We start from the raw sequence: 12698 nt of genomic DNA on the forward strand, positions 1-12698 counted from the left end.
CTCTTGGCTGCAACCGTCCTGTGTGCGAATTGGGGGTGGCAGGACCCAGGCACTTCCCAGTTGCTCCCATCTTGGGCTTTTCTGGGAATTACCCTGGGCTTGGTCTTGGGCCTATGGGTTACTTGGAAGGGTGGGTGTTGCAGGGTCACGTGCCCACCCCCTCCCTTTGTGTTCTGGCTGGGCAGGGTTGGGGGTCTGCTGTGGGGCCCCGGGAATTAGAAATCTTCTGTGGCCTGGCTGCTGTGGCTCAGAGGGTGAGCATTTACCCAGGAACCAGGAGGTCAGGGTTCGATTCCCCGTCAGGGCACAGGCCCGGGTTGTGGGCTTGATCCCCACTGTGGGGCGGGCAGGAGGCAGCCGGTCCATGATTCTCTCTCATCATTGATATCTCTCTCTCTCCCCCTCTCCCCCTTACTCTCTGAAATCAATAAAAATATTTATTAGAAAAAACGAAATTCTCTGTGCACCCACTGGTCCTTCCCTAAATGTGGGTGCTCAGCACCCCGAAGGTCCCTCTTATCCACCAGCGTGGGCGCAGCATGGCGCTGGGGCTCGAGCGAGCCTGCGTCAGGCTGACCTGGGTAGGGCTGCAGAGGCAGAGGGTGCGGACCTCGGGCAGGAGAGGGGGACACTGGGTTCTGGGCTGGGAGAGTTTGGATGCTGCCACCTCCCACTCATGTGACCTTAAGCAGCTTTCCTAACCTCTGAGGCCTCAGTCTCCCCATCTGGAAGATGGGACTAGAGTTGACCCTCCCTCTTGGGGCTGGAGTGTGAGGCCAGTAGACCTCGCCCGTGAGCCCCCATGGCCTGGCGTAGCGAGGTGCTCAGTACGGCTGCTCTGTTACAATTAATGATACTGTTCTTGTGAGGGGGAACGAGATAGAAGTCTTTCTGGAATCTTCCCCCCCCCCCCAACCCTCTTCCCATCGCCGCCGTGGAAAGGTCTCTGTGGTTTCCTTCCTTCTGGAACCCCCCTGCCTTCAGCCCACCCTCTCCCCGTCCCTCCACTGTCCTCCTGCACCCGTGTGGTCATCAGGTAACTCCTTAGTTTCTCCAGGTGGAGGGTTGCTATGGAGACTTCCTTATGCTGCATTTGCCTGTGGGTGGGTGGATGTCCTGGTACCACCCTCCCCTCCCACCCCCAGGGGCTACGGTCAAGGTTAAGGGGACAGGGGAGGCTCCATTTGGAGTCTGGGCCCCCATCCCCCCTCAAGCTGCCCTGGGAGCCAGCCAGTGCTTCCCTGGGCCAGAGCAGAACCCGCCGCATGGACCTCCCGCGTGGGCTGTCCTCGTGGTCGGGGCTGGGAGAGGGTCCGCCCTGCAGCCCTTTGGGATCTGAGACCTGGGATTGACCCTCTCCGAGCGCAGCCGAGCCCTCCTGAGACAGCTGGCGGCTGTGCCCACACCGCCTCTGGCAGCGGAGTGACCTGGCGGCCTCTCCACCCGGGGCGACTCTGACTCAGTAGTGCCTGTGTCCCTTATGGAAATGGGTCAGGCCCGCCTCAGCCACGGGACGGGACGGGAGGGTGGCGGCCTGAGGAGGATCAGGGTGTGACGCCACAGATGGGGGCGGGGTGCCCAGCTGCACCGGCGACAGCTGTTAACTATCTATATCTGGGGTGCGGCCCAGGAGTCTCCTTTTAACACACACACATGCATACATGAGTACATATGTACACATGTATGTTTACATATGTATATGTGAGTGTTGCATGTGTATTCATACCTATACATTTCTAAATTTTATTTGTGCCTTATCTTATCCCAGCTTTTTGAAGTAAACACCCTCACTCCCATTTTATAGAAGGTAAAAGTGAGGCCTTGAGGGACAGGGTCCCTTCTTCCAGGTCATGGGTGTCAAGTGCTGGATCTTTGCTTTTCTTTTAAATCTATTTTTATTGATTTCAGAGAGGAAGGGAGAGGGAGAGAGAGAGTTGGAAACATCAATGATGAGAGAGAATCATGGATCGGCTGCCTCCTGCACGACCCCTACTGGGCATGTGCCCTGACTGGGAACTGAACTGCTACCTTCCGGTTCAGAGATTGACACTCAACCACTGAGCCACCCTGCCCGGGCTCGATCGCTGGATCTTGATATTGGATCCTCCCTCAGGACCGCCTGTGCTCCGCTTCCTACGTCCTCTCCTGGGACTCAGTTCTCCTGCCTGTCAGATGGGTACATGGCACTGGTCTGGACCACCTCCTGGGCGGACAGTGCTTGGCAAGTGGAGCTGGGCATTGGAAACTGGGGTGCATGAGTCACCCCTCCCTTCGGAAGGTGACTCCCTGAAGGCAGGGCTTGGGGCTGAGGTGTCCTGGGAGGGCCTGCTTGCTTTGGTTGACATTTCCGCGCGATGCTGGGCCTCTCTGGTGCCGGGCTGAGCTGACACAGCCTCCCCCGGGGGCTATATTTAGGATATTCCTCGGCTGGTGGCCTGTTTCTGGAAAGACTCCATTCTGTTCCTCCCGCTGCCGCAGCCGGAGCTCAGGCCCGGCCAGGGGACTGTCCTGCCTGGGCTCCAGGCACACGCTCGGCCTGAATCAATCCGGCCCAGTTCATCAGCAGCCGGGTGCACAGGCCTGGTGTTGGGTGGGGAGGGCCCGCAATGGGGGGTGCCGCAGCCGGGGGGCCCCTCCCCGCCGCCCAGGCAGGGGCCCTCTGACGGAGGCCCGGGGGTTTTCTTTGGCACCCGGTGAGCAAATGGCTCTCTCTCCCCTTTCTTCTGAGCCCTGTAAAAATAAAAAGTTAAAAGACCCTCAAGTTTGAACAGTAAAAGCAAATACATGAAACCAAGCTGTTTCCATGCGGGCCCCCGCACCGAACACCCAGGTCTGAAACTTCCTCTTGTCGGAATTTATGGAAGCCTTGGAAACTTTCCCCTTTCCCTTTAAACAGCAGAATTGGCTCAGGGCATTCTTTAAAAGCATAACCCGGCGCTGCTCACAGCTTGATTTAATACAGCTTGAATACAATAGTAACTTCTGAACCCGCGCTCTTCACAGAGTCGCGGAGAGTCCTTTCATGACACCAGTAAGTAGGGTGTGTTTTTTCCCCCTGTAGCCAAGAAGTATATTCTAAGATTTATTAGGTCCTCCACCGCCCTCCCCCTAGTAACCCAGTTTTCGCTGGAAGTGAAGGGAGCTGGCTCAGAACAAGTCCTTTAAGTAGGGGCTCGGAGACAGGGGCACCAGGCCTGGGCGAACGTCAGCTCTAAAAGATGCAGCGGTGGCTTGGCCGGCGTGGCTCCGTGGCTGAGCGTCCACCTAGGAACCAGGAGGTCACGGTTCCATTCCCAGTCCAGGGCACAGGCCCAGGTTGTGGGCTCGATCCCCAGTGGGGGGGGGGCGTGCCGGAGGCAGCTGGTCCATGAGTCTCTCTCATCATTGATGTTTCTCTCCCTTCTTCTCTGAAATCAATGAAAAAATATTTTTTAAAAATTAATAAAATAAATTAAAATAAAAGATTCCATGGCGCCCAGAGGCTGGGCTCAGGAGCATTTGCTTCGTAGACCAGAACCTCTGGGCTGGGGCCTTGGGCACTGCAGCGGGGAGGTGCTTGGATTTGGGGGAGCCGAGGCTGATGGGGGTGGGGACGTTGGGTCGGTCAGCCCGAGTGCTCCGTTTCCCCCCAGAACTAACTCGGATTTCTCATCGTCTCTGCCTTGGTGTGTGTCTCAGGTCTGCGGGCTCCTTCCCAGGCCTGTGGGGCTGAGTTCGGCCTTCAGGGTGCTCAGGGGCTCCCGTGCCGGGGAGGGGGCCCTGCCCTGTCTCGTTTCCCCCCTGGATGTAGCAGAGGCTCAGCTGGTGACCTGCACCGTGGTTTTGGCTCTTACAGGATAAAACAATTATTTTTCATCCATTAGTTGCCAGCATTTAAAAATTGGACATTTTACAGAAAAGTCCAGATATGAGAGGATGGGAGATCTGGAAACACCGGGCCTATCTGTGGGCATGGCCACTAGGGGGCGCCCTGAAGAGCAGGGCTGCTCCATGGGAGCAAGGGGCGTGGGCATGCGGGAGACAGTCTTGGTTAGGACGGCCTGGTTGGGGGCTGTTACAGGTACCTGGTAGGTAGAGGGGGGGGGTGCTGCTAGACATCCTATGGCACAGGACGCCCCCACCCCCCGACCCCCAGACATCAATAATGCCAAGGTTGGTGGGTTCCCCTTGGCTTCAGAGCTTTCCAAACCCACTCCTGGCTTCTGGAAGATTCTGAGTTCCCGAGATTGGTTGCTAGCTCCTTGGATTATTCTTGTCTTTTGTTCAAACTTGAGACTAATTCCCGCCCCCCCTCGTTGGGTGGGTGGGCAGAATACATTTGGTGAATAACTGTTTTTTCCAAAATAAGTTTTTATAACTTATTCCTGATCAAGGTAGTAGGTATAACTGAGCACCCAGGGGTCGTAAAGTTGACCTGTACTTGGAGACTCTCTGGTGGGCTGCATGTAGGAGGCAGTGGCTGATCTGGCGTAGCAAGGGGAGTTTTTCTTGCATTGCTTTTGCCTTGAGCTGCCCACTTGGTGAGGATTTGTTTTCTAGACTCATGGCATTTTTTTTTTCTTTCTTCTCCTGATTTGGATTGGGTAACCCTCATTGTTATCTAAATTAATAAAAGCATAATATGCTAATTAGGCCAGACATCCTTCCAGACAAAGCCGGGGCTGTGAGGGAAGCCCGGGTCCCGGGTGCCAGAGGGGTGCCGGCAGCCGGGGAAGGAAGGCCTACTCTTGCACGAATTTTGTGCATCGGGCCTCTAGGAGCAAATAAATCTTGATACTACAGTGGCTTAATACACTAGAATTATATTTATCATCACATACCTGTCTGAAACAGGTATCTTGGTTGGAAGGTGACTGTCACCCAGGCACTGATTTAGTGGCCCAGGCTCCTTCCATCTTTTGGCTCATTCATCTGCCAGGGCTTCTGAGTTCTCTGCTTCCAGCTGATGAAAGGGGGATGAGAGAATGGAAAAACTACCCACTTCATGTGATCCCTGGGTGTGAAGTGGCGCATAGCACGTAATCACATGGCCCCGTGATGCAAGGGGTGCTGGGAAATGTAGTCCCACCTGGGCAGCCACCTCCCCTGACAACCCACACGTGAGTGTTTGGCGCAGGTATCTGACGCTGCCCCAGCCCTAAGGTGAGTCCCGGGTTTGGTGTGGTCGCCGTCTCTCGCGCTCACTCCGCACGGGAACCACACTGATGCGTGCACCTGCTCCTGCCAGATGCCTGAGGGCCTCTCAAAGATGCAGCCTCTGTCTTTGCAAAGGTTTTGTCTTCTGCGAACTCCTCGTGGAGATTTCGAGTCCTCCTTGCTGTGTGAGGCCGCCCCCCTTCCCCCCTGCAACCCCCCCCCCCCCCCCCCGGCTACTTGCTCAGAAGCAACTGGGTTGGGAGAGCTGGTGGCGCAGCCAGTGCCCACTCTCTGTGGTCGGGTTGTGGCTCCGGGTACTTTGTGGGCTCCCACAGAGCCGGTGGCTTGTTTTTCTGATCCGGGATGCTGTTGGTCTATTGTGCAACACCCCTCAGTGGCTGTGAGCCTCCAGGGCTCGAGGAGTGGGGTCTGGGGGGCGGGGGTGGGATCGTGTGTGCAGAGGGAGGTTGCCAGCTCGGTCGCCCTGAGCTGAGCGTGCGGGAAGGTGCATTTCCTGCCCAGCAATGCTTCTGCCTCTTTGCCCGGCCAGAGTGAGGCCGCGTCTGGACCAGATGCCAGCCTTGATCTGCGGGGCTCCCTGGGATGCTTCTGAGGAGGCCAGCGTGCATCGCCCGCCTGAGGATGTCTCAGCTAATTAGTCCGCGAGCGCCGATGGGCCTCAGATCGCCAATGTGGGGCTGTCTGCTAATTAGGCCTGAATGTGATTTCCGTTAAACGATTAAGGGCCCTCCCAGCGCTGCTCTCCCTGCAGCAGCCCCTCGGGCCTCTGCCTGGAGCTCCCGCCAAGATGAGGCTCTTCTCTGTGCTGGGAGAGCCCTGCTCCCTCCCGGGCCCGAGGGAGGCCAGATCTTACAGGTGGCCATTTCCAGACCCACGTCTTTGCAAAGAGCGTGGTGGCCTCACGCCTTCCAGATTGGGGGGCCTCTTCCCTGGCTCCCCTGAAGGGTCAGGCATGCTGCGACCTTCAGGAGGTGCTGCTCTGGAGAACAGAGAGGGTTCATTTTCTTTTCGTCATCGTTGTTCCTTATCCTTCAAAACGTGGCCTTTCCGGAGATTTCGTTCCAGGGTGGGCAGACCTGTCATTCGATTCAGATTTGGACCACGTGGTGCCTGCCACCATTCGGACGCCGAGGGGCCAAGACCCTCACCGGCATTTGTACCGAATCGGCGCCTGGGACCGGGGCTGGGACACCGGCAGTTTCAGGCTCCTCTGCTCGGGAGCCGGCCGAGGCTGGCCGGGGCCCGGGGCGGGAGAGCGGGAGAAGGCGCCCAGCAGCTGCGCTCTATCAGCCTCTTGGAGACGTGGTCCCCGCGGCCAAGGAATTCTGGGCCCGAGTCTGAGATGAAGCTGCGTTGGACGCTCATCCCGGGCCCTGGAAGGGCCTGAGCACCCTGGGCAGCCGGCCGAGTGGGGACTTGGGGCCGGGATGCCGGGAACTGCAGGCTGGCCTGACTTCTGAGGCCGGGCTGGCTCTCCAGAGGCCTCCTGCCTCCAAGATCAGCCGCCAAGCGCCTGCTCAGGCCAGGCCTCCCCTCCTCCCAGCGCCCCCCTCCCCCCCACTGCAGGCGCCCATCCCTCATCCCTTTCTCTGTGCCTCAGCCTCCCTCCTCCCCCCCCCCCCCCCCGGGCTGCATCAGGAAATCATGTGCCTCGATTTCTCTCTCTTCTCTCCAATGAGAACCTGTAAGAGTAGTAAAAACAAGAGCAGCCAGAGCAGCGGCCGTTTACCCCTGCGCCCCAGACGAGCGGAGCCGTGACGTTCAGGTTTCCTTGCATCTTTGGCTGCTTAACGCACATGCCCAGGAGGCTCTCTGCTCCTCTGTGTGGCGAGGGCGCCTTTGCCCACTGTGCGTGTGTTTACCGGATGCGGTGCCCGCTGTGTGCCTGGCTCTGGGGGGCTGTCGCTGTCCTCACGCCAGGGGTCAGTTCACGCGCGGAGCTGCGATCGCCGCTCACGGTCAGGCTCCAGAGCACAGCGCCCCTCGGGCAGGCCGGGCAGGCGCCCCAGGGGAGAAGCAGGAACGCCCACCCGTTCATGCCTCCTGCATGCCAGACCGGCACACGCTGAAGGCGTTCACGAGCGGTCATCCCCTTTGGGGGAGGGGGTGTCTGCCTCCTTTTCTGTTAATCTCCATGTCCTTTGCGCGAACCTTTGCTTTCATTTATCGCGCACACATTTCTAGAGCGCTTCCGACGCGCCAGGACCTGTCCTGAGTGCGGTGCAGATGTCACCTAGGCCGCCATCCTGCTAGCTCCATGAGGTGGATATTGTTGGTCTATTTTGCGGGGGAGGAAACTGAGGCAGGCCGGAGGGGAGCACCTTGCCCAGCATCACACAGCTGGTCGGTGATAGAGCCAAGACCCACACCCCAGGCAGCCTGGGGTGGATGCTGGGCCCCATGCCCCTCGGCGATGCTGCTGGCTCTGTGTGGCCCCACTGTGCGCTCAGGGCTGTTAGCACTCAACCTACTGTGCGGTTAAGGCCGTGGGGTCCTTCCTGGGTGCTTCGTGCAGCTGTGTGTCCGCCCTTCACTCCACGCAGGTGTAGCTTTGCAGTTCCTGAGTTGGAGCTGTGCGTCTCTGTGTGGTCACGGCAGCGCCCTGGGGCTGGGCGCGGGGGCCCGAGAGCCAGGTGCAGGGCTGATCCAGTCTGGTTGGGGGACACATTCAGATCCACAGATGACCTCCCTGCTCCCCACAGCACTTCCGCTCCTGAGGCCGGCCGTCTGGGAGCCTGGCCCTGGTCCTGTGCGTGGGACGGGGCCCAGGGACCCGAGGGGCTGCTGTCTGCCCAGGGGTGCAGCAGCCTGGTCTGCGTGTGGCACATCCCGGCCAGGGCCTCGGGTTGGAGAGGCCTCTGCACCTGTCCAGTCTGCATTCTGGGCAGTGACTTGGCCGCAGCCACGGGCAGAGCTGGTGAGGTCGCCGGGCCTGTGTTTTGAGCTGGAGCCAGGGCTGGATTCTGGAACAGACGACCGGCCCGGGGCCAGTCGTGTTGGCCCCAGATCAGTGGAAGCCATCACAGGGCCAGCGCACGGCCGCCGAGCTGGGCGGGACCTTGCGGGGTTGCTGTCCCCAGAGTCAGCAGCTCGGAGAACATTATCAGCATGTCCTGGTCTCCCAGGGGCGGTCCTACCCGACTCAGCCCCCTGCCCACCGTCCCCAGTCCGATCAGGCCCCTGCTGGACAGCTCACCCCGGGTGTTTTCATCCACAGAGAGAACACAGGACCTGCGGGAGGAGGGAAGGGGGGGTGGTTTGGGTTTGGCTGCGTCTGTGTTAGACACTGCGGCAGCCCCGCAGGGCCTTCCGTGATGAGGGAGGCTGTCTGGCCCCTGTTCTCGGTGAGTTTCTCCACCCACGTCGGGGAGACTGGCGATCCACAAGTGACAATGAGGCAGAGCGCTGGGGTGACCGTGGCCATCACAGGCGGCTGGGGGGCCATACTGAGTCTGGGGGCTCGGGGGGGACATCACAGCTGAGACTGGAGTAGGAATGAGGAAGTAGATAGGAGAGAATGGGGAGCGTCTTGGACAGAGGGCAGGGATGGGGAGGGGAGGGAGACAGGATGGAAGGAGTTGACCGTGGGGAAGGTGGGGTTGGGCAGGTTGTAGGCAGGGCTCCCGGGGGCTCATTGACCCAGGACAGTCCCAGTTACTCCTGTTGTCCTGGCCTGGTTATTTTTAAAAATATATATTTTTATTGATTTCAGAGAGGAAGGGAGAGAGAGAGAGAGATAAAAACATGATGAGAGAGAATCATTGATGGGCTGCCTCCTACATATCCCACACTGGGGATCGAGCCTGCAACCCAGGCATGTGCCCAACTGGGAATTGAACCGTGACCTCCTGATTCAGAGATCGACCCTCACCACTGAGCCATGCCTGGTTACAGCGTCCCCTTTCACTCTCCAAAGGGTCCCAGTTTGGGCAGTAAAATTATATGGACACCCAGACCCAGGGGCTAGCGTCTTCGTTTTACCCACAAGGACACTGGGGCTCACAGAGACTCGAGTTCGTTGTGTAGGACCCTGGAATGAGGGGAGGGTGGGGCGGAGCTGGGGTGGGAATGGAGCCTGTCTGACCTCACAGCCCAGCCTTTGCCATAGTCCCTCGCTGCCGTCCACAGTGCAGTGTAAAATTATGGGTAGATGCAACTTACCTGTTCTCCGAGCACGGACTCTGTGCCCAGCGTGGTGCCCGGGGTGGGTGGGTGAGAGGAGGTGGGGTTGGGCAGGACTCCTTCAGCGGTTTGGTTCTTATCAGAAAAGAAGCTCATGGCTCAAGCAACGGGGGCGAGGGAGCGGTTCATTTCCTTGAAAGGCCCAGGGGAACACGAGCGTCAGGTATGGTTGGATCCAGGTGCTCGGACAGTGTGGTCAGGACCCATTTTCTATCGCTTCCCCTTTTGGATCTGCTTTTCTCTCGGTGTTGGCTATTTTTTTTTTTTGACAAAGAGGTAAGGCGGTAAGATGTTCCCCTCAGTGCCAGATCTCATCTCGTTCATGTCAGCAGAAGAGAGCAGTTGTCTTGGAGTCGCATCTCTCCGGCCCGGCCCGGGCCTCATGCCCAGCCTGTGGCCAGGGATGTGCAGAGTCCCCAGGGGTCAGGCCCGGGACATGCATCCACCCTGTGGTTAGGGGGAGAGATCAGCCCTGTCCACACCTCACGGATGAAAGTGCCGAGGGGCGGGGCTCTCAGATAAAATACAGGAACTTCAGGTAAGTAACAGTTTTCATATCCTCAATACTGCATGGGACGTATGCATACTAGACATGACTGAGTCTAAGATGCAAATGCGACCGCGTGTCCTGCGTATTTATTGGTGAGGTCTGGCGCGCTTCAGGCGGGTGGCTCTCCAAGGAAGGTCAAGGTCGTACCATGACCTCCGTGACTTCCCAGGGGACCACTCGGCGGTGACAGAGTCCCTTTTTAAAAGTGTGTTTTTATCCCTTGCCGGTTTGGCTCAGTGGATGGAGTGTCCACCTGAGGACTGAAGGGTCCCGGGTTCGATGCCGGTCAAGGGCCTGTACCTCGGTTGCAGGCTCCTCCTCAGCCTGGGCCCTGGTCAGGGTGCGTGCAGGAGGCAACCGATCGATGTGTTTCTCTCTGTCTTTCCCTCCCTCTTCCACTCTCTCTAAAAATCAATGGGAAAATACCCTCGGGTGAGGATTAAAAAATAATAATAAAATCTGGTTTTAGATCTTTGCTTGCCTGAGAGTGGGAACAGTTGGACTTGATGCGCCGCCGTGGGGTGGGGTGGGGTGGGGAGAGCTGCCCCCCTCCCTGCACCCAGGGACAGCCCATTGGACATGCTCAGCTGGCCTCATGCCGTTTCTGAGATCAAGGCCTGCCTGCATCGCATGGCCACAGAGAGGGATCTTGCCAGCCCCCAGCTTCCCACGTGTGCACAGACAGCCGGGAGCGGGGAGAGGCCGTGGTCTCGTCTTGGTCCGTGTGTGGCGTGGCTGTGGGAGTCGGGGGTGGGGCCGGGGACAGAGGAGCCGATGCCTCCCCCTTCCTGCCCAGCTGGGATCAGAAGATCGCCTGTTTTACTGGCCAGCTGCCAAGCTCACCACCAGGATGCGTCCCGTCCCGCTGACGGCTGCTTTCCCTCCGCTCGGGTGTCTTCTCCAGCGCGCTCTGCTGTTATTCCTGACTGCAGGCGTGTGGCAGGTGTGTGTCGTGTGAGGTGTGCGTGACGGAGAGTGTGTGTGAGGTTGTGTGTGTGAGTGTGAGAGTGTGTATCGTGTGTGTACCTGTGTGTGATGTGTGCTGTGTGCGCCCAGCAGGAGGCGCGCAGCGTCTGGCCCAGGCGTTGTTCTGCATCCTCTCCTGAAAGTCAGGGCTCCTGGGCGTGGAGAGGAGAGGACCCCATCCCCTGTGCAGTAAGGAGGCGCAGGATGCCCGGCCCTGTGCCCGGCAGGGGTGCACACCCTCCCCCCGCAGGTGGCCCTGTCTGTGGGGACCCCGTCCTTTGGGGGCGGATGACAGTGCTGTCTGTCCTAGCAGCCTGGCTCACGGCCACTCTGCTCAGCAGGGCACACGCGCTGGACCCTGGCAGCAGCGCCAGGCCTGTGCCCGGGCCAGGAGCGCTGGTAGGGGCAGTGCCAGCTGCTCGGAGATCAGAGCCTGTCACAGCCCTGCGGCCTCTCCCGGTGTCAGCGCGGCGGTGAGGAGCGGGAGGCGGCGGTGGAGGTCCGCGGGTGGCGGCTGGCTGTGTGGCGGGCAGTGGCCGGGCGGGTGGGTGCTGGGTGGGTCGGGGGCTGGGGCAGGAGGCAGGGCTGAACATCAGACCCGAGAGCCAGTCACCTCCCTTCTCGAGGCCTCGGTTTCCTCGGGGTGGAGCACCGGCTCCCAGGGTCGTCGGAGGGGTCAGCCACGACCTCCCGGCTGAGCAGAGCCCTGGGCGTGGGCCAGGCCCTCGCTGAAGAAATGCAGGTTGTTCTTGTCTCTGGGTGGTTTGTGTTCATGACTCAGTCACTGCCACAAGCCCGTCGGACCCTGCTTTCCACCGGAGCAGCTCCTCTGAGCACCGGGAGGGCAACCCCAGTGACGCCAAGCCCCTGGGCCTCCGGTCCTGCACAGTCCGCCTGGCGTTGGGTCATCCCAGCTCAGAAACCCCAAAGGCTGGAGGATTCTGGGTAATGCCCAACCTGGCCGTTTCCCTTTGGCATTAACCAGTTTTCTCCAGGCCCAGCAATCACATTCCAGAACCAGAGCCTCCCAGGAGGGCCTGCGGTCGGGTGCGGGGAGCATCCGCTGGGCCGCGAGCGCCGTTGCCCCATCGTCACCAGGTGCTGCCCCCCTTGGTGCCCCCTCCCCCACCCCTTCCCTCCTGTTGGAACCAGCCTGGTGGCTCGGGGTAGGGGTGGGGGAGGGGACCTCCCTGCTGGACTTTTTTTTTTTTAATATATTTTTATTGACTTCAGAGAGGAAGGGAGAGGGAGAGAGAGAAACATCAATGATGAGAGTCATGGATCGGCTGCCTCCTTCACGCCCCCCATCAGGGACCCAGCCCACAACCCGGGCATGTGCCCTTGGCCGGAATCGAACCTGGGACCCTTCAGTCCACAGGCCAACGCTCTATCCACTGAGCCAAACTGGCTAGGGCCATGCAGGACTCTTTAAAGTGTCTGGTTCCCAAAGCATGACCCCCATTCCACAGGACACTGGCGTGGGGGAATGGTGGACAGAGTGTGTGTCTGTAATTCTCACCCAAGGATGTTTCCGCTGATTGTTTTTTAGAGAGTGGAGGGGAGAAGGAGGAGGAGGAGGAGGAGGAGAGAGAAACATCGATGTGAGAGAGACACATCCATTGGTTGCCTCCTGCACGCACCCCCACCTGGGCTGGGGATCGAACCTGAAACCCAGATACGTGTCCTTGACCAGGAATCAAACCTGGGACCCTTCAGTGCACAGGCCGATGCTCCGGCCATGCTGGTCAGGGTATGCGTTATTTAAAAAAAAAAAGCCCCTAGGACCTCACACACCTATGATTTCCCTGATCTTATTGCTTATGGCAAGAGTAGATTTTAGAGA

The sequence above is a fragment of the Myotis nattereri genome, assembly GCF_964212035.1.
Source record: "Myotis nattereri genome assembly, chromosome: 15".
Classification (NCBI taxonomy): Eukaryota; Metazoa; Chordata; class Mammalia; order Chiroptera; family Vespertilionidae; genus Myotis; species Myotis nattereri.